The sequence below is a fragment of the Acinonyx jubatus genome, chromosome B2 (assembly GCF_027475565.1).
Source record: "Acinonyx jubatus isolate Ajub_Pintada_27869175 chromosome B2, VMU_Ajub_asm_v1.0, whole genome shotgun sequence".
NCBI classification, from domain to species: domain Eukaryota; kingdom Metazoa; phylum Chordata; class Mammalia; order Carnivora; family Felidae; genus Acinonyx; species Acinonyx jubatus.
Genome location: NC_069385.1, coordinates 137,929,059 through 137,947,229, shown reverse-complemented (window position 1 = coordinate 137,947,229; position 18,171 = coordinate 137,929,059). Strand labels below are relative to the sequence as shown.

Sequence of the window (18,171 nt, the reverse complement as noted above, 5' to 3'; positions counted from 1 at the left end):
TTTAAAATTTTAGAACAGTTTCTAAGAGAAATGGAAGAACAAATAAAAGAATAAAAAAGAGAAAGATATCCAAAATATACATGGTAGCATTCCCAGGGAGAATGATGGGGTCCAAGATGGCTATGCTTTCTTCTCCCAACACACACACACACACACACACACACACACACACACACACACACCCCTCCCCACATGTGCCCTCAGCTGCTATCCTGGCTCTCAAGAATGAAGAAAGAACAGAGCAACAGATTCTCCAAATTCTTCCCAGGCAGTTCCATTCGCCTTGGTTTTTCAAAGTGGATTTAGCCAAGTTTTCATGAGGCCAGGAATTAGGAATCAGGCTGAGGAAATGGATAGGACAGGAAATGTAGACAGCAAGGTCAGGGTAAGGAATGAGTCAGAGCCAGGTGGACAGACAGATGGATTTGGACCAGGAAGCCAACAGAAGAAGGGATCTATGGCAAACTGGTCAGACATAAGATGTTCTAAGAATCAGATGAGAAGCAGAGAGAAGCCAGACACACAGCTGGGCAACCAAGAGACTAGGTCAGATGATGAGGCTCAAACCTGGTCTCCAGACTGTCTAGTCCTCCAATTCATGCAGAAGCCAACCCCAAGATGAGGTCCCCTATAACCTCCGGCTTATAGAGGATAAACACGATCATCTGACCGGGTGTGAGGGTGGGTGGAAAGAAAAAGTGGGAGGAATATAGAATTCCATGACCTTCTCTTTTTAATGATCTGTTTTAGGAAATTACACTCGAGGTGAATCTTAATTCCTTGTTTTGTAATAATTTGGTAGTATTCTTTCTTGAGTTCCTTTATAATAGGAAGTATAACTCATCTTGGTTTTTTTTCCTCATTTGAATTATCCCCTCACTTTTCCCTTCTTAAAGTTTAACTCTTTAGACATGCACAGAATTTAAATAGCTCTACAATAGTTCTATGAGGCTGCCTCCTTCCATTTTTGCCTTGAGAATCAACCGATTTCCATGATTTTAGCTGTTTCTTTCAGTAATTATCTCCTCATCTGTACATAACATGTTGCCATCTCTGTGCATCTTGTTTCTCTTCAGTTCCAGGCATTATCCACTGAGTTCCCACCAAAACCAAGAGGTTTTGCCCAATCCCCACCACCAGACACATGAACACTTCCTTCTGCCCAGTACTGTTGTGTCACAATTTCTATGTGACCAAGCATCAGGGTCAACACGTTTATGACTATTCACAGCTGAGTCACAACATATCCTAAAATTATTCTCCATTTTCTTTTTTCACAACCTGTTTCCCTGCAGCTATGTTATTCAGTTTTCTCTACATACTTCCCAGTTTTCTCTACATACTTAAAAGTTATTCACCCCGAACTCTTCTCCCAGTTGTACAAGTCTCCTTTCAGTTGAGGCAAACACATCTGGAATGCTATTACATCTTTCTTCTCAGAGGCATCTCTTCTGGAGAATCACTCCAAGTGCATGAGAGCTCAGTAGGCCCACGGTGCCTCTGGGACCAGAGATCTGCCTTCCCCTTTACCCCAGGGCCTTCTCCCCGCGCCCTCTTACCTAGTATCACCTGCTTTTCCGATTCTATACCCTCCTCTTTCTTGGTGTACTTTCTTAACTGTCTTCTTAGTTTCAGAGCATTTTCTTCTGAAAACAAAGTATGTGAAAGGACAATTTTTGTGGAGAAACTGCAAGTCTGAAAATACATTGATTTTGCCTTCACACTTTGGAGGTTTGGCTGAGTGTAGGATTCTGGGATGGAAGTTTTCCTCAAAATTTTCAAGGCATTCCTCCATTGTGTTCTAGCTTCCTAGGTTACGGTTGAGAGGTCCAAAGCCGTTCTGATTCTCCGATTTTTCATCCCTTGATGCAGTCTTTGTTTTCCTCTCTGGAGGAAGTTTGCAGGGTCTTTGTCCTCAAGGGTTTGGGATTTCACAATGACATACCTCAGGGTTGATCAAATGTTTTAATTAATGATTTTCAAAAAGGTGTGGCAAAAATAGGAAAATGGGCATCACATCCTGTTTATCTCTGAGTGAGTTTACAAACTAAATTTTGTGGGGTTTTTTTTTCAAATAAAGTAGTTAGGATTCTAAATAAACAATTTAAACTCCTTTACACCAAATACACCCATTTACAAATATTTCATACACTTCATTAAGAATATAGCCAGTTAGTATTCTCTCACATACTGTCTTTGGTAGCATTTTCCTAGGTGAAAGGATGGCTGTCATCATTTAAAAATTTATTAATTTTATATTATATTTGTGTTATATTATTTCTATTCATATATTACTTTTATATTATACTTATATTAATTTTATAGTATCACTTAAAAGTTAAAAAATAACATTGGTCATTTCATAAAACCCATCCTTAAAGTACAGATAGTTCCTAATACTAATTTTGTGTGCAATGCTCTGCAATAAGACAATGACTAAAACAGTAAGAGAGACGACATTCCTATCCTTTCCCACAGTAGTTTCCAGAAAGGGAGAGTTCCCCACACTTACAAACATTTTTACAAGGTCTCAATCGTTTGCCTCTTTTTAACCAGGGCTGTTTAGAGGGGGCCCTGCTTTTGGAATCACTAACTGAAGTTCTTTGGGAAAGAGCTTAATTTTGTTTTGCTTTATTTAGTTACTACCTGTACATAGGGTTCCTATAAGTGTGTATAGAAAGGCATACAAAGTCTGTGACATGATCAGTGATAGATGTGTTAGCTACTGTTAGGAAGACATCTCATTTATTTTTGCTAATGGTGCAAACAGATCTACAAACCACTGTATCAAGCCTTTGTGCATTTTAAATGTTGGGCAATCATCTAAAAGACCTGGCCAACAGAGTTGTCAAATCACTATGCTGTACGCCTGAACGTAATTACACTTCAATAAAAAATGAAAAATAAGTAAGTAAAATAAAATAACATAACATAAAAAACCTGGGGGCGCCTGGGTGGCGCAGTCGGTTAAGCGTCCGACTTCAGCTAGGTCACGATCTCGAGGTCCGTGAGTTCGAGCCCCGCGTCGGGCTCTGGGCTGATGGCTCAGAGCCTGAAGCCTGTTTCCGATTCTGTGTCTCCCTCTCTCTCTGCCCCTCCCCCGTTCATGCTCTGTCTCTCTCTGTCCTAAAAATAAATAAACGTTGAAAAAAAAAATTTTTTTTAAAAATTAAAAAAAAAAAAACAAAACCTGGCCAATGGAAATGACTAGCTAAACATTTCAGGTCATACCTTATAATTATACCCTTATAATTTTTTTTTCCTTGTCTCAGTTTCCTCTACTCACATACTTATTCCGCCAAGATTTCTAAAAGTGGCTTTCTCGAGTCCATGTGAGATTTTTGGTATGTAATTAGTGTGGCAGTCATATGTGTTCCCCCAAACATTAAAAAAATTCAGAACTGATCAACATATACTGCATTAGTTTTAGATGCACAGCTAATGATTTGATATAGTATAAAGTAGTCCTCCCTTATCCCTCAGGGATCTGTTCCAAGATGCTCCCAGGAAGCCTGGAACCACAGACAGTGCCAAACTTTGTATATCCTGTGTTTTTTCCTACATGCACATTCTTACGATTAAGTTTAATTTCTCTATTAGGCATAGTTCGAGGTTAACAAGAATAACTAACAATAAAATAGAACCATTACAACAGTATACTGTACTCTAATAAAAATTATGTAAATATGACCTTTCTCTTTCTCAAAATACCTCACTGTGTTGTACCCATGCTTCTTCTTGTGATGACATGAGATGATAAAATGCCTACGTGATGAGATGCGGTGAGTGAATGACGTAGGCGCTGTGACAGCAGCACACGGCTGCTACTGCCCTCACGGCCTCAGAAAGAGGATCATGTATCTACTTTATCACTGTGATCGACTGCAGGTAACTGAAACTGTGGATGAGAGGCGGCTACTGTATGGGGAGGCGGCAGGAGGGGGGGCGCCTGGGTGGCTCCATCAATTAAGTGTCCAACTTCGGCTCAGGTCATGATCTCGAGGTTTGGGAATTCAAGCCCCGCGTCAGGCTCTGTGCTGACGGCTTGGAGCCTGGAGCCTGCTTCAGACTCTGTGTGTGTCTCTCTCTCTCTGCCCCTCCCCTGCTTGCACTCTGTGTGTGTGTGTGTGTGTGCGCACGTGCGTCTCAAAAATAAACATTTAAAAAATAAAATAAAAAAGGGGGTGACTTCTGTACATTGCAAAATGATCCCCACAATAAGCTCAATTAACCAGCCCCATACACAGTTACGAATTTTTTTCTTGTGTTAGGAACTTTTAACATCTGCTCTCTTGGCAACTTTCAAATATACAACACGATATTGTTAACTACAGTCACCGTGCTGTAGATTACATCCCCAGGACTTCTTTATCCTCTAACTGGAGGCCCCTACACATTTCCAGAATGATTTGTTTGCTTTAAAAGAGCTCTCTGCTAAGGACACAAGCCCAATCTCTGTGCAATCACGTTTGGAAAACAATGCTCCTTCATCCCTCAGATTGTCTCATCCAAATCGTCTTGTGCTCAGTGGTAAGGGGTCTGGTAAGACAGAACTACTTAGTCTAACCAATTATAGCTGCTTTGAAAATCGCCACCCTCTGGTACAGCGTCAATGGTGATAAGCCCAGAATAACCGCTTGCTTGTCTGTGTTACAGTCTCGGCATCTAGAAGACACCTCTGCTCAATTAAAATCCTGCCTCATCCTATCTTTCCACTAGCACATACACACCTTGCCTCCCACAAGTCTGAGCTCTCCATGTGCTATGGTACTACCTTTTACTCTTCTTTGCATCTCCCTCTGAGTCCTGCCTGCTGCCGTGTACACGGAGAATTCTATAAATACTTTTTGATTGACTAATTAATTGGCTACCACTCACTGCCTTTCCCTTGCCTGCCCACTCATTGGCATAATCCCAGTTCAGGTGATGAGCCAGATTTTCACAGGAGAATTTCCCACTTGTTTATTTTAGTTTTTAGTGTATATATATTTTTAAGTTTATTTATTTTTGAGAGAGAGAGATAGAGTGAGTGGGGGGAGGGGTGGGAAGAGAGAAGGAGAGAGAGAATCCCAAGCAGGCTCTGCACTGTCAGCTCGGACCCCAATGTGGGGCTCGAACTCACGAACCGTGAGATCATGACCTGAGCTGAAACCAACAGTCAGATGCTTAACCGACTGAGCCCCCCAGGAGCCCCAAGATTTCTGCTTCAAAGAAGACATTAGGTTAGCTTAACCCACTTAAAACCGCGGTGGCTTCTTCCCGTGACTTACAAGAGCACACCCGCTCTCTGGAATGTGAACCCGGGTTTTCCACAGCTCCTTTTTTCCTTCGGGGTTTCAAGATTTTTAAAACTCCACACTGTCCAAAGGATTTTGTAAATCGCTCACAGCAAGTTCATAAAACAAGCCAGGGAGAACACTACTGCGGTAACATCTTCATGTTCACAACGGCTGGGTGTTCCAGGGTCCAGACTGCTGGCTGAAGTTCTGCTCTCATGAGGCCAAAGGTGCAGAAATAATTGTGGTGAGCGTTTCTCCTCTGACTCTATAGAGGAGACCCAGACTCCAGGGATTCCAAAGATCATGGGTCTAAGCTTACACAGAAAACAGATTTGAGGTGACAGGAAATGGGAGCTTCTCTAACTTTTTCTCATGGTCAGACTGGGCAGCTGGCTTACGTGTGAGCAAACAGTAGAGTCACAATGGACTCCTTTCTCTATAAATCCGCCCGAATTAAAGAAAGATTTGTTGAACTACCATCGAACCAGGCTGTCCTAGATGTTAATTTCTCTTTATTGTGACTGTAATAATTACTTCCTTTCCTTTCTCTAGAAGCTACCAATCCCTGGGGGGAAGGAATCGTGTGGTTCAGTATTGCTGATGGGGTAATAGTACGTGCAGCAGAAACAAACCACAGTCTTCATTCCTCCCTTCATTGGCTGCCTCCCTGGATACGCTGGGTTCATTCATTCAGTTAGTCCCCTCTACCCGCCCAGCACAGTGCTCATGGGTAGAAAATCAAGTGGGATTAAAATACATTTCTGGGCCCAGCTGTCGTGGGAGGGGGCTGGAAGGAGACCCTGCTCTGTCAAGCCAGGGAGTTGTTCTCTCAGAGACACATTCCCATTGTCAAGGTTCCTGCCTTTCTATCTTTCGCTTTCCCTCCCAAAGAGCACTGCTGGGGCCAGCTTCACCAAACATCAAAAAAAAAAAAAAAGAAAAAAAAAAAAGAAAAAAGAAAAAGCCACCATTTTCTTTTCATTGCAAAGAAGTTTCAAAAGTCTCTGAATTTTGAGACAGTAATATCAGAATAGGAGAGATCAGAGAGTTATGCGAATGAAAGAACACTTTTAAATTTTTCACAAAACTGGAGAAAACCTACCAGAGGAGATCCTGATTAGCCGACGGATTCCTCCAAAGGTCCCAGTGCAGAGAACAAAGGCAAACTCTCTTCAGCTGGACTTTCAAAAGGACCTCCTCCCCCCCACCCCAGCCCTCTATAACTCACAGGGTTCCTAAGACCCAATCGCAGAGACAACTCAAACGTGCCCCCCTCCCCCACACTGCTCCCTCTCCCCTCCCACCCTTCTACTGCTGCCACTGCCTCAAGGGTCCTTCCAGGCACTGGCGCACCCATTCTCTGCAACTCAGCGCTCCCAAGAGGCTGCCTCGTGTCCTACAAATCAGAGGTAACCTCGCTTTATGGTTCGCCATTTACTTCCTGTCATCTCCACCAAATCCAAAGTTGGACATAGAAGGGTAAAATAATCAACCACACGTAGAAAGGACCTCCCCATTCCATCCGCCCTCCCCACTCCGGTGGTATCACTTCTCAGGAGCATCCCTGATCCGTCCCATGATACAAATATTTCTGGTCTAAGTTGGAATCTCTGAAGATAAGAGGTGAGGGCTCATAACTTGATATGGTAGAAAAAGCATTTTGGTATCGGGGGACCTTCATTTGAGATCCAGTCCCTTAACTGGCAGCTTACACCCCTCTAGGCAGATGATTTAATCCATCTGGGTCTCAATTTATTCACTTCTAATACAGGAGTTCATTCCTGTTTCTTCATTCGCTGACTGAAGAAAATTGTATGCAAATGTGTTTTGAGATGAGTTCTGTGCTGCTGCTGGGGCTACACGGCTGGATGAGACACAGACTGTCCTCAGGGGCCATGATTCCCCTCAGGAATGGACAGTTTGGCTGTTGGGGGCAGGCCAGCCCTCCAGGACACCAGGCTGCAAGGAAGAGCCCAGTGGGAACTAAGGCCATGGGGGAAGTCTAAGTATATCTTGAAGGCTGGCTCTGTGCCCTGTGGTAGTGACGGGTAAGGACAGAGTCATAAAATCATAGAGTCTGAATGCTGAGTGGACCAGGAATGAAATAATTCCCCTATCAGGAAGTGTGAACTCTCTTAGCTAAATGAGACCCTTCACTGAAAAGAAGCTCCCCCCTAACTTACTTCATGACCCATTTCTAAGCTCCTATGCTTTCCTATTTCCCTGCACTGCCCTTTTGCTCTTGTTTAGGCCGTGGAAGGGGTGTAGGTCAAGAAGGTGTTTCCAGGAGTTCCCCAAGGGCCACATCCTGGCGAGCAGTCATGGAGACTCCACTGGCTAATCTATCACAGCCTGGGAAGGGCTTCTATGGACCTTTTGTCGCTCCATAAAAAAATGTATTGCTCTCCTTATGTGCAGAATTTACAAAGAACTCTTACAACTCAATAATAAGACAAAGATTCCAACTTAAAAATGGCCAAAACAGAGCGCCTGAGTGGCTCAGGAGGTTGAGCATCTGACTCTTGATTTCAGCTCAGGTCATGATCTCACAATTTGTGAGATCAAGCCCTGGATTGGGCTCTGCACTGACAGCGTGGAGCCTGCTTGGGATTCTCTTTTGCCTTCTCTCTGCCCCTCCCCCCACTCCCGTGCATGTGCTCTCGCGCGCGCGCGCGCTCTCTCTCAAAATAAATATTAAACATTTTAAAAAATGACCAAAATATTTGAACATTTTTCCAAAGAAAATATGCAACTAGCCAGCAGTGTAGCACATAGACTCAACATCAATAGCCATCAGGGAAATGCAGGTCAAAACCACAATGAGATCCCACTTTGCAGCCACTAGGATGGCCAGGGCCAAGAAGACAGATGATTACAAGTGCCAGTGAGGGCATGGAGAAATCAGAACCTTCCTACACTTCCGGTGGGAATGTGAAATGCTGCAGCTGCTATGGAAACCACTTGGAACTTTCTTAAAAAGCCAAGTATATATCTGCCATATGACCCAGCCATACCATTTGCATTATCTACTCAAGAGCAATTAAAACACATGTCTACACACAGGACCACTTGTACACAAATGTTCATGGCATCATCACTCATAATAACCAAAACATGACGGGGAGCAGCTGATGACTAGATAAACAAATGAGGCATAGCCATACAACGGAATATTATCCGGCAATAGAAAAAGGAAGAAGCACTGATACGTTCTGCAACATGGATGAACCTCAAAAAAATTATATTTATTTTTTAACGTTTATTTATTTTGAAAGAGAGGGAAAGGGAAAGAGAGAGGGCAGGAGGGTGCCTGAGTGGGGGAGGGGAAAAGAGAGAGAGAGGAAGAGACAGCACGGGGCTCGATCTCAGGAACCATGAGATCATGACCTGAGCTGAAATTATGAGTCAGACGCTTAACTGACGGAGCCACCCAGGCGCCCCCCCCCCCCCCGCCCTGCCCAAAACACGATGTTAAGTGAAAGAGCCAGGCACAGAAGATCAGGTATTATACAATTCAATTTCTAGGAATATCCAGAAAAAGCAAATTTCTAGAGACAGAAGGTCGATCAGTGGTTGCCTGGGGCTGAGGCTAGGAATGCGAAGGGACTACAAATAGGAATAAAGTTTCTATTTGAAGTGAGGGAAATGATTTAAGACAGGATCATGGTGGTAGGGGCCCAATACTGGAAATATAATAATAGTCATTGAATTGTGCACTTAAAATGGGTGAATTTTATGGTATGCAAAACTGTACCTCAATAAATGTTGTTTTCAAAAACAAACAAGTACAACTGATCCTCGAGCCCACAGGGTTTAGGGACACCAACATCCCCCATGCAATTAAAAATCCACATATAACTTTTAACTCCCCCGAAACTTAACTACTAATAGCCAACCGTTGACCAGAAGCCTTACCGATAACACAGTCAATTGATGCATATTTTGTATGCTGTATTTATATACTGTATTCTTATAATAAAGTAAGCTGGAGAAAAGAAAACGTTAAGAAATCATGAAGAGAAACTATGGTTGCAGCAGTGTATTTGCTGTATTTATTGAAAAACTCTGCACTCCGTGGCCCTGCGTGGTTCAAACCTGTGCTGCTTAATGCCAAGCCTCAAGCTCCCCTTTATAACCGTACAAAAACCAGTTAAGTCAGAGTTAACTTTGCTGCTCTCACCTCCCAGCAAAGACACAGGTGGTAATTAACCTTAACCAGAGACTTCCCTGAGTGGCCACAGCCTCGCTCCCGCTCCCAGAACCAGCTGGAGGGGACAGAGCGGAGCGGTGGTGTTTCACACAGCAGCAGAAATCGCTGGGCAGAAGTGGGGCCTCCAAAATGCAGATTCCTGCCCTCCCCTCACCCCACCCCCATCTCAGCAATACTAATTTAGTGGTTCTGGGTGTTCCTGGCAATCTGCATTTCTTAGAAGCACACTTCAAAGGACCCACGCTTTGGGAAATCTGATCATAGAAGTGCCCAGGAATGCTGTGGGAGCATGTGTGCATGGGATGTGGGGGTCAAGATGGGATGTACTCAAGGGAGCCCTGGGAAGTAAGGAGGCCCTTCGAGTTCAGTTAGGAGCGAAACGGAATCTCAAAAGACAAAGAGGCATTATCGAAAGCAGAAAGGTAAGTAGAGCAGATGTATCCCTGAGCCTATGCCCAGCATGTGCCAAGACATGGAGACACTGCAGCTAGAAAATATTCCTTGGGCATTCATTCACCACGTGCCAGAAGCTATCTAAGAGCTCACGGGAAAATAAGAGATTGATGAGTAGCTGGCAGGAGCGGTGGACAAAGCTGAGGGGGGACGTGGGAATTTACTACAAGGCGGCAGCGGATTGGAGAAGGTCTGAGAACGTCGGAGAATGAAGGAGGTCTGAGCGGGGACCACGGGGCTTGAGTGGGGCTGGGAGGGAAAGAGAGAAGGCAGAGCGTCTCAGATGCCTTGTCTCAGGGTCAGGCGATGCAGGTGCGGACAGACAGAGGGAATGGAGGTGTCCAAGGGGAGGAGTTCAGTGTGAGACACTGAGTTCGAAGGGCCACCGAGATGACCGCTGGTGGCTGCAGGGAAGGGAAGCCCAGGGGACTTTCGAAGGTGGAATTGCAAGTATTACCTACCTAGTAATAACTGCGTCGGGATTCTTGGGAAGCTCAGAGGACATGACGAGGGGAGCTTCGTGAACTAGAAAGTGATGGCCAACTGTCACTATTATGATTTATCTCTGAATGCTCCCCAGCACTCATCACAGTGATCTGCACACAGTGAGTGCTCAGTGAGTGCTCATTACGGCACATGTCACCAGGTCTCTGATCCCCTAAACATGATGACCTGGACATCTCACATACCACGCTTCGAAGGTTCTGCCATACACAGCCCATAAAAACACCAAGAGACACTAGTGGCTGAAAGCATAAAAGGGGATATCATTTTATATGGTCAGTTACTTCTCACGACTTGACTAAAAATATTTCACGTCGCTAAACCCCGACATTTCAATGTGAAGAATGCCGTGTCTTGGGGCGCCTGGGTGGCTCGGTCCGTTAAGCATCTGACTCTCAGTTTCAGCTTGGGTTTCATGGCTTCGAGCCCCACATCAGGCTCTGCGCTGGCAGCACGGAGCCTGCTTGGGGTTCTCTCTCTCTCTCCCTGTCTCTCTGCCCCTCACGCACTCACACTGTCTCTCTCTAAAAATTAACTAATTAAAAAAAAAAAAGAATGCCATGTCTTCCTGGAATAATGAAGACAACAAGGTTTGCTGAAATTCCTTCTGATCTCAGAATTTACTTACTGGCATGCAGTGTAGGCTTTATATGCGGTTGAATAGCAGCTTCAGCAACTCTCTTTAAGAGAAAAACCAAGGATCAGTTCAGATCAAGAACTAAGCCGGTTTTGAGTATGACGTTTGTTAACAAATGTGAGGGCGATCCTTCGATTTAGAAGAGCCAGGTGATGCGTGTGGCCCCAACCCCCTTCTGCTTCTTCACATTGTCTCCAGCCCCCTGGGTCTACTTTCATACTTGACTTCTATTTATTACGTGTAACAAAACTGGAGTTTTCAAATAAGCTCTGGACCACCAAAAGACTACAGGCTCTTCTTTTTTGTTGTTGTTCTTTGGAACTGAAAGCCCAAAGTAAAGGGGACACAGAGAAAGTGGACAACACACAAGGAAGAGAATGGGGGAGGGTACAGGTGTCAAAAGAAGGAGGGAGCTACCAGTGCTGTGCAAGAGGGAATTGGCCCAGGGCGCCTGGGAGCTTCAGTGGGTTGAGCGTAGAACTTTGGCTCAGGTCATGATCTCATGATTCATGGGTTCAAGCCCCACGTCGGGCTCTGTGCTGACGGCTCAGAGCCTGGAGCCTGCTTCGGATTCTGTGTCTGCCTCTCTCTCTGGCCCTCCCCCTTGTGCTCTGTCTCTCTCTGTCTCAAAAATAAATAAAAGTTAAAAATAATTTAAAAAAAGAAGAGGGAATTGGCCCATGACAGCCTATCTCTAAACTGTGTTCAAGACATAAAAAGCAACTCCCTGACTGAAAGGTAAACAATAGCAGGCCAATTCAAGGAAGCAATCAAAACTTGAAAAGGGGATTTATTTGGGAATGTGTTTCTGCTTTGTTTGTTTGTTTTTCTCTCTTCTCTCCAGGGTTGATCCAAGATTGAAGCTATGCAGGGGGTTCAGGCAACAAAATCTCTGAGAGAATCCTCCTCTGTTTGGCCAGAAGACCTGGAAAGGAGGTCCTGCGGATGGAAAAATGTGATGCAAAGTCCAGCGGTCTGTGTGTGTGTGTGTGTGTGTGTGTGTGTGTGTGTGTGTGTGGCTAGTTACAGAACTGCACCCCAGAACAGCAAGCAGCAGCATAAGCCACTAAAAACTTCTCTGACATGGGGCGCCTGGGTGGCTCAGTGGGTTAAATGTCCGACTTTGGCTCAGGTCATGATCTCGCAGCTCATGGGTTCAAGCCCCATGTCAGGCTCTGTGCTGAGAGCTCAGAGCCTGGACCTTCTTCAGATTCTGCGTCGTCTTCTCTATCTGCCCCTCTCCCACTCATGCTCTGTCTCTGTCTCTCATTTTCTCTGTGTCTCAAAAATGAATAAATGTTAAAAAAAAAATGAAAAAAAAAGCTTCTCTGATGTCACTGCCAGAGGAGAATCCCAGAGAAGCCAGAGCTGGAAAGGGGGATCCCTTCATTCTGTGCATGAATGAGTACAAGCCCTAGTCTTGCCCCATAGTGTGCATGTGGGGGACAGATCCACAGGCTTTGAGACCTGTGCCGCAATAGAAGCCAGTGCTCAATTCCCAGACTAAGCCCTAAATAGTGCTTCCTGGGAGTCCAAAGCAGCACGGCAAAAGTTTTAAAAACTGCACTCATGTTGGGACCATTATAAGGGAGAACTGGGCTGACTGCCTGGGAAAACAACAGCAGTAAAAATGAGCATTTCAAAAGGACTGAGAGTCTCACAACACAATCCTCAAAATGTCTAGAATTCAATCCAAACATGTGTGACATGCAAGGGACTGGGGAACTGTGATCAATTCTCAAGAGAAAAGACAATCCACAAAGGCCAACCCCAAAATGACGATGTTGGAATGACCAGATTTCTAGGAACGATGTCAACTATGCTCCAGGAGATAGAGGTAAACACTCTTTTTAGAAAAAAAATTTTTTTTTACCATTTATTTATTACTGAGGGACAGAGAGACACTGAGCGTGAGCAGGGGAGGGGTAAAGAAAGAGGGAGACACAGAATCTGAAGCAGGCTCCAGGTTCTGAGCTGTCTGCACAGAGCCCGACGTGGGGCTCGAACCCACAAACTGCAAGATCATGACCTGAGCCGAAGCCGGTCACTCAACTGAGCCACCCAGGTGCCCCAAAGGTAAACACTCTTAAAATGAATGGAAAGGCAGAAGTTCTCAAAGTTCTCAGAAGAGGCACAGAACTTATAAAAAAGAGGGGCGCCCGGTGGCTCAGTCAGTTAAGCATCTGACTTCAGCTCAGGTCATGATCTCACGGTTCATGGGTTGGAGCCCCATGATGGACTCTGTGCTAACAGCTCAGAGCCTGGAGCTACTTGGGATTCTGTGCCTCCCTCTCTCTCTGCCCCTCCCCTACTCGCAGTCTGCCTCTCACTCTCAAAAATAAATGAACGTTGAAAAAAACATTTTTTTAAAGAACCCATTAAAAAAACGAATATTTTAGAGCTGAAAAATACAATAGCAAAAAATGACTGGGTGAGCCAAATAGCAGGATAGAGATTGCAAAAAGAGGTGACTGTGCACTTGTTGGTATATATATTATCCAATCTGAATGACGGAGAGAAAAAGAATTGAATGCAAAAATGAACACAGCTTAAGAGGCCTGTGAGATAGTATTAGGAGGTGTAATATTAGGGTCCTCAGCATCCCAGGAGAGGACAGAGTGATTGAGGTAGAAAATATACCTGAAGAAATGATGGCCAAAAATTTCCCAAACTTGATGAAAGCTTATGTTTACAGATCCAAACAGTGGTATCTATCTGGTTATTGTACACAGACATACACACACACACGATGACCCACAGTGAGTGCCTCCCAAGGGGAGATCCAGAAAGAAGAGCAAAGTGAAGATACAACTGTTTAAAAAGAAATAAAACCTGGAGCGCCTGGGTGGCTCAGTCAGTTAAGTGGCCAACTTCTGCTCAGGTCATGATCTCCTGGTTCGTGGGTTTGAGCCCTGCTAACAGCCCAGAGCCTGGAGTTTGCTTCGGATTCTGTGTCTCCCTCCCTCTCTGCCCTTCCCCTGGTCGGGCTCTGTCTCTGTCTCTCAAAAATAAATAGATGTTAAAAAAAACTTTAAAAAGAAATAAAACCTGATGGGCTATCATTCCCTTTTGAGAGGCGTCACAAGCATCAAGTTCTTTAGCCCTTAAATGTCTTCCCTAAATCTAGCAAAACCAGGAGTCACTAGAACTCTGTCAATCAACAAACTGGTTCCCTTCCCAGCACTAAAGTTGCAGAAAGGGTTTGTCATATGACTGACCCCTGATTTTTGGTCCAAAGCCAGAGGAAGGACAAGCTACAGAGGGATTTCCAAATTTTCACTTGTAAATATCCAGAATGCATTCTGTAAACCCCTCCTGCCCATTTTTAGATTGACACGTAAAAAATTTCACCAAGATGTGAATGGTTGTAAAGAACATCACCTTTAGCATTCTGTTCATATTGACCCATAAAGGGGCTCCTGGGTGGCTCAGTCAGCTCAGGTCACGATCTCCCACTTTGCAAGTTTTGGGCCCTGAGTCGGACTCTGTGCTGACAGCTCAGAGCTTGGAGCCTGATTCAGATTCTGTGTCTCCCTCGCTCTCTGCCCCTCCCCCACTCATGCTCTGTCAATCTCTTACAAATAAACATTAAAAAAATTTTTTTAAATATTGACCCATAAAAGTAAAACTATTTTTCACTCACTGAAATACATCCATGAAAGTCATCATCATTCATTTCCAAAGAATACATGAGCAGGCTGCTTTTTGACGGTCACAAATTTTGCATAATTACACTCTCTCCTCCAACTCGTGTCTCCATTCCTCTGGCCCTTTAGAAATTTATCATCATTTTATTTATTTTATGCTTGAATGTCTTTTATTCATTATTCTATTATCCTTTTCTGCATCAAAAATATGTTTATAAACTTAAATTTAAACTCAATGGCAGGGCGCCTGGGTGGCTCAGTCGGTTAAGCGTCTGACTCTTGGTCATGATCTCACGGTTCATGAGATTGAGCCCCACGTCAGGCTCTGCGCTGACAGCACGGAGCCTGCTTGGGATTCTCTCTCTCCCACTCTCTCTGCCCCTCCCCAGATTGCTCTCTCTCTCTCTCACTCTCTCTCAATAAATGAATAAACATAAAAAAATTTTTAAAAATAAACTCAATGGCAAAAAAAATACTTTTCCGATTGTTACCATCACAACTGTGAATGCAACTTATCAAAACAACACAAATATTACAAATGTTAACAAATTAGTCCTACATGTACACAAAAGTAATTCTTACTGGAAAACCCTCTCTCTTGAGTACTTTCAGTTTTCAATTATTTTTAATGCATATGTGGATGAGTATATTTATTACTAGTACGAGTCAGGGTTGAACATCAGTTTCTCAATTTTTGTTCTTATCAAAGTAAATGTTGGGAAACTATGTTCACATAAATGAGGAGATGGGAACGGATGACATTTTGTGACAGAAATGTCACGCCAGTGTTTGAACTCTGGAGTACAAAACATCACATGGTGAAGAAATATCAAAATTATGTGAATCATCGGTGTAAGGAAAACTGAGAAGACTGACTAGTGAGTGCCCTAACTACTCATCCAACTGGCTTATGTCAGTCACTCACTGTCTTTGACTAGGGCCATTTTACAACTCTGCAGAGACAGCAGTTAACTTGCAGAAAACTGATCGGAAAGCAAGTAATTATCATCTGCAGGCATGTAAACAGATCGTACCCTGAGGAAGTCCAATGGACTTTCCTCTCCCTCTGTGGAAGAAGCCGATTTCACGTCAATTTAGCAAATTCACTTCAACCTTCTTATCAATGGTTTTTTTTGAACTGACTGTAGACCTTACTGGCTCTCTCATTTTTCATATGTTTAGAAATGTTTGTCTCTTCATTTGTACAAGAGTCCTGACTTCATCCCCTTCAAAATATGCCCTTTAATATCAATTTACAAATTGATCAGATTGATGTGTGTGTGTGTGTGTGTGTGTGTGTGTGTGTGTTAACAGAGATTTAGAAAACATACGTTGGCAATGTCCGGACACTGGAATCATTCATTTTCTTACCCCTAAACTTGATATTCTGAAATGTCCTCCTTTCCCGCCCTTCCTTATCTCATAGATTTTTACATCCTTGATCAACAATTTAGTAAAAATGGGTGAGAAACAGCCCTTTTTGATAAGATGAACTAGGAAGATGGATTAGAGATGGTCTTATGTAAAAAGAGAGAAAGGTGCTTATGGAAAAGAAGGTGGGAGAGAGAGAGAATCTGCATCTCTAGGAAACACCTGCTCTCAAGAAGACAAGTCTTCGGAAAAAGGACACCTGGAAGAGGAAGATTTGGAAACCGACTTTCTCAAAACACCTGTGTGCATGTACCTGGGGGAAGTCTTCAAACACAGTTAAGGTACACAGAGTGAAGATTGTTGGCCTAAAGTAAGAAGCACAAGAATGAGTTCCACCCCTAATTCTGTCCTACCTAGACTCATCGGCATCAGCGAACCTCTTTTTCAAAGTTTCCAGGGACTGAGGAACTTTCATTAGATAACTGTTCACCTTCCACTCAGAAGAGACGCTGAGGGAAGAGGCATCCCGGGAAGGGAGAGGCTGTTCGGAAGCAGGACGGAAAAAGGGGGCTGGCGGGCTGTCCGCAGATCGCACCACGAGAGCACTGAGAAATGAAGAAGCAGAAATGGAAATGAAGGAGGAATCAAAAGTGGAACTTTTAAGAATCCTGGCTAAATACGGGAGAACCTGCATTGTGCCCTGAAAGTCTCCAGCCACAGCTTCCAACATGCTGGAAGATGACAGCCAGGAGAAGCTGTCTGTGTGGGGTCTACCGAATGCAAGAAACCAATTAGATGGGACTCTTCTATCAACCTACTTACTAGGGCAGACACGGGGGAGCCCTGCCGCTGGACGGAGGGGAGCACCAGTCCCAGACAGTGTTCAGTAGAGGAAAAAAACGCCCTCCTATCTTCCCAACCCCTTACCGACACACGCTGGGCTTCTAAACTGAGAATACATAAAATGGACAGCCTTGCTTACATATCAGACCATAATCAGACTGAAATATGCATTCGCCCCTTGGAAGCCTAGTTCACCTGGTTCTGGAAGATTCAACTGGCTAGTTTTCTAGTGTGGTCCATTTTGACTGCCATTTTTTGCCATCGAGTATAATAATCAATTTATCTCGTAAAAATCTAGTGATTCTTGGGGAGCCTGAATGGGTGAGTCGGTTAAGTGTCCAACTTCGGCTCAGGTCATAATCTCACAGTTCGTGGGTTCAAGCCCCGCGTCGGGCTCTGTGCTGACAGCTCAGAGCCTGGAGCCTGCTTCAGATTCTGTGTTTCTCTCTCTCTCTCTGTCCCTCCCCTGCTCACACTTTGTCTCTCTCTCTCTCTCTCTCTTTCAAAAACAAATAAACATTTAAAAAATTTTTAAAAAATCCAGTGATTTTTCTCTGGATAAAACTAAATGGGAACAAAGTCAGAACTAATGATGACTATGACCTAAGAAGATCATTTGAAATCTACGTTCACAGCCTAGGTCACCTCCTGTTCATTGTATCTTCCTTCACTGATACCCCTCTTCGCAGCCCCAGCGATCTTCACTGTTCCAGGCATACAATAGTCATTCAACATAGAGGAAGGAAGAAATAATCAACGGATCCCAGAGTTTCTCTGGATTTCCATGTGGACTGATACAAAGTAATGACGGTTATTTTCTCATTATCCTGTGTACGTATCGTGTATTAAGTATAGATGTAAGACAACCAATGTCACCTATGTACTACAAGGTTTATCTCTGGTGTCTCCAGCACCCAGCTTCTCCAGGGACCACCTCCCTCTTCAATACTGCCATGAAGACCACCTCACATCTATTTTCAGTGCCCACAACCTTCCTGTTCTTTTTTTTTTTTGTCTCTCCCTATCAAAACTAGAATCAATTTTAGATCAGACTTTTATATTGTAGAATGGCCTTTAAACTCTAGAAGTTGGGGACTAACAGGAACTTCAAAGGTTACCTAATTCATCCTGTCATCAGATAGGTGTGAATTTTTAACTTGGTGCTTCTCTGCCTTCTCCACTTGGCTAAGTAGTCAATGAGAAGCCAGGACCATTAAATGTCTAATT

General features: G+C 43.9%; 1 protein-coding gene across 3 annotated transcripts in view; it reads right to left on the bottom strand.

Annotated features, from left to right (window-relative positions):
• Positions 1–18,171, bottom strand: part of CAP2 (cyclase associated actin cytoskeleton regulatory protein 2) — a 150,358-nt gene that overhangs the window by 127,133 nt on the left and 5,054 nt on the right. Inside the window, exon 1 of one of the 3 annotated variants that reach the window (XM_015071364.3) lies at positions 1,560–1,693. The exons of the other annotated variants lie outside the window; for them this stretch is intronic. The gene's annotated coding sequence lies outside the window, so the exon portion shown is untranslated. Of the gene's footprint in view, positions 1–1,559; positions 1,694–18,171 lie in introns of those variants that run through there. 3 annotated transcript variants of the gene reach the window in all.